At 47.6% G+C, this 4,058-nt stretch overlaps 1 pseudogene; it reads left to right on the top strand.

The window, feature by feature from the left end:
- The first annotated feature begins 2,994 nt into the window (after positions 1-2,994).
- On the top strand, positions 2,995-3,764 carry LOC136322472 (large ribosomal subunit protein eL15-like; annotated as a pseudogene).
- The last annotated feature ends 294 nt before the right edge of the window (positions 3,765-4,058 follow it).

Here is a 4,058-nt window from a genome sequence, read left to right as displayed (position 1 = left end):
TCAATGTTGGCATATTGGGATGACACTCTAACCAACTGAGCTACCTGATCAGGGCACAATTCTTTTTTGTTTTTTATTGTCTTTATTTATTTATAGAAGCAGGGAGAGAGAGACAGAGAGACAGGAACATCAAGCTGTTCCTGCATGTGCCCTGATCAGGGATTGAACTGGCAACCTCTGTGCTCAGGACAACGCTCCAACCAACCGAGTTAACTGGACAGGCCTTTTTTTTTTTTTAGATAAAGTGATTATTTAGATTGAAGGGAAAACTATGAATTTTACCCCCAAAAAATACACAATCACAAATGCAAGAATAATATCCTGACATCGTTTCTTCTTTTTTAAAAACCGTTTTATTTAATTGCTAAACATATCTTTACCTTTAAAAATTATCTCCCTTCCTAGTTTTTGACTAAAGACTCTTTGATTGCCTTTTTATGTGACCATGATTTTGTAATATTTCCTACAGAAAGAAGAAATAAATCTGTCTTTTTTACTTTGGCAGTAAGCTTGTCCCCAAAAGCCATTTAGGCACCAAAATGGCTATAAGTAAGTAGACACAGGAGTGATTTCAGAGCGCATAAGTATATCCCATTCAACCCATACTTTAATGATCCCTCAATTTTACCTTCCCCCTTAGCCACATCCAAAATACCCACAGCTTCTCCCACAGGAATTGTATGACAGAGGGAATTTACAATGGAAAGAGACAGTGGACCTTAACCACCTTGTAAAGACATCTGCAAAATTTTCAAAAGCACTTGACAACTGAAAGCATTGCTAGGGCCCCTCCCAGGGCAAACAGAGGCCCAGTCACAAGCTCCATTTACCTTGGACATAAATCCACCTCTGAATAATTGCAGCTCTGTTTAGCTCAAGGGGAGATAGAGCCTTTGAACAACACTGAAGACTGGTTTGCTCTTAATTGTGGCTGATTCTGTCTTGACACACAAGCTCCCCAGCCCACCTGCCTCCCTTTACCACCCCCCTAAACATACAGAGCAGGAAGCTTCTTGAAATTTGTGCCCAGTCCAAAAATCTCTCCTCTAGACGGGAAGAGGGTCTTTGGCCCTGAGGAGAGTTCTCCCTACTGAGCTCACCCTGCCCTCTCTTGCACACACACAGCTGGTCAAGCTGGCCTCTGAACCATAGGCACACTTCCTAAAAGGGCAAGTGGTGGAAGCCAGAGAAGCTGATTCAGGTCCCAGACAGGTCTTTCAGAGTCCTGTGCCAACTCCCCTTTACCTCCCTGTCCTGTAATTGGACTGCTGAAAACTCATCCACAAGTATGAAAAAAAACATGTCTTCGGAGAGGGGAAACAGGAGAGAAAAAATGCAGACAAATAGCAAGAAAAAAAGCCACAGTTTGGAAGGGCGGTCAGTGGGGTAAGGGCAGTTCTCCTTTTATGCTGTACCTGAGGCTGCCGTAACTTGACGTCTCAGGGTCTCCGGTTCCCCTTTAAAGTAGGGCTGCTAATACCTACCTCATAGGGCTATTGTGAGGATAACTTGAGGTAATGTCTGAAGAAACTGCTTGGGAACTTGGGAAATGTCACTCGCACTGTACCCCCTCATAATCCTTTTGGTCAAAGGGGAAAAGTAGATGCAGAGGTTCTGAACCCAGGCCTTGCCTTTTTGGGGAAATCGCTCTGACCTTAACTCAAAGCTAACCCTGCCTCAGGCAGAGCAGCCCTGCTCAAGACAACTCCCTCAGCCTGGGGCAGGCAGATGCCATCACAGAGAAAATTTGAGCTCTTTTGGTGGGTGGCCTAGGGCTGGCCCTTTGGAGAAGCCTGGATAACTGAGGAGTTGCTCTTCTAGCTCAGCAGGCCGCAGCTGCCTGGAGTAGCCCAGTCTGCCCCTCTAGAGATTGCAGGGAAGGGAACCAGAAATGGCAGGGGACCAGGATAAGAAAGTGTGGGGGAGGCCAGTCAGGGTGGCGGACATAGAGTGGCCATGGGACCGGAGCCAGGCAGTGAGGAGCAAGGGGCCCAACTGACCAGGGGCTGCAAAGCCAAGGGTTCGCCCAGTCTCTGGGCCCAGGGGTTGGGTACCATCAAAGCCAGAGGCCCCAGCTGCAGGGCAGAGAGCCAGCTGGAGTGTGCCGGCCTTCTTGCTTCCCTGGTTGATTTTCCTCCCAATGATACCTGGTGCTTGCTCTTCTTGTCCCCTCCCCACTTCCCACTGCCTCCACTCTCTGAATGTATTCTGTCTCTTCAACATGTACAGAGTGAGTCCTTTAAAAATCAAAAGGCTTAATAGTCAGGGGTTCACTTCCAGAAAAGAAAATGAGTGTCAGGTTGTAGGGATAGGCTGGCTGAGGTCAGGGGAGGGAAGCTGAAGCTGACTTCACCATTGAGGATGAAGAGGAAGAGGAAGCCTAGGTGTGTGTGTGTGGGGGGGGGGCAAATGGGGCTCAGTGGAAGGGCTGCTGCTCAGCAGCCTATTAGGGGCCTGAAGTGGCAGAGAGAGACCTTTACAAACTGGGTGGCTTGCTCTGCTTTACCCCCAGGAGGAGAGTGGGTACCACTGGGCAACCAAGTGGCAAAATTGGCCAGATCCCAAGAAAGAACCCAAAGGAGATTAATTGAACCTGACTACTTTCTTTTCCTAAACTCTTGGGTCAGTGATATTGCCACTGCTTGCTGAGCAGAGTGGCTGGGTGTGACTCGGTAGGGAGAGAAAGGGTGCCCCAGGGAGAGGGAGGCCATCACCCATTTCATTCATTCCCCCTTTGAGGCCCCACAGGGAGTGTAGATTCCCCCATCCAGGCCTTGGGGATGGGTCAGAATGTGGTTATTGAACTCCAAGGGCACACGGCACCCTAAACTAAAATGTTCTCCCTATTCTTTCCTAAATTAGGGCCAAACTGAACGTCCAAATTTGGCTCAGGAGTTCTGCAAAGAGATAAAATAATAAAGATAGTCCAATAAACAGTCCATATAGAAATGCCCTCTCACTTTCCATCTGGCTGCAGTCATTGGATAAGCCAAGATGGGCACTTACAAGTACATCCAACAGCTATGGAGGAAGAAGCAGTCCCAGGTAATGAGCTTCCTTCTCAGGACCCTACACAGGGCCCCTGTCCCGCCAGCCCGATAAAGCACACAGGCTGGGATACAAGGCCAAGCAAGTTATGTCATATATCAGATTCGTGTGTGCCGTGGTGGCCACAAACACCCTGTTCCTAAAGGTGTGATCTAGAGCAAGCCTGTCCATCAAGGTGTTAACCAGCTAAAGTTTTCTCAAAGCCTTCAGTCAGTTGCCGAGGAGCGAGCTGGACACCACCACTATGGGTCTTTGAAAGTTGAAGATTCCATGTACAAATTCTTTGAGGTTATGGCCTGACCTGTGGTGGCGCAGTGGATAAAGCATTAACCTGGAAACACTGAGGTTGCCAGTTCAAAACCCTGGCTTGCCTGGTCAAGGCACATATGGGAGTTGATGCTTCTCTCTCTCTCTCTCTCTATATATATATATATCTCCCCCCCCCTCTCTAAAATGAAATAATAAAAAAAATTTTGGAAAAAAAATTCTTTGAGGTTATCCTCATTGATCCATTCCACAACGCTACCGGAAGGAATCCTGACATCCAGTGGATAATCAAACCAGTCCACAAGCACGAGGAGATGCGAGGGCTGACATCTGTAGGCTGTCAGAGCCATGGGCTTGGAAAGGGCCACAAGTCCTACCACACTATTGATGGTTCTTGCTTTGCAGGTTGGAGAAGGCGCAGCACTCTCCAGCTCCACCATCACCACTAATATGAGTAATCTTTGGAAAATTCTTACCTAATACACAATTTAGGCAGTCAAATAAAAAGAAATGCTCTCTATGAATTTCCTAGAGTATAAAATTTAAATTAAAAAATTAAGTTCCCTTCCCCTTTTAGGTTAAAGTTCAAAGAAATAAAAACTGAAAATCTTGGCCCTGGCCGGTTGGCTCAGTGGTAGAGTGTTGGCCTGGCGTGCAGGAGTCCCAGGTTCGACTCCCGGCCAGGGCACACAGGAGAAGCGCCCATCTGCTTCTCCACCCCTCCCCCTCTCCTTCCTCTCTGT

This window comes from Saccopteryx bilineata, chromosome 2 (genome assembly GCF_036850765.1).
Source record: "Saccopteryx bilineata isolate mSacBil1 chromosome 2, mSacBil1_pri_phased_curated, whole genome shotgun sequence".
NCBI classification, from domain to species: Eukaryota; Metazoa; Chordata; class Mammalia; order Chiroptera; family Emballonuridae; genus Saccopteryx; species Saccopteryx bilineata.
The sequence above is the reverse complement of the archived record's forward strand: the minus strand, read 5'-3'. Positions and strand labels throughout refer to the sequence as shown.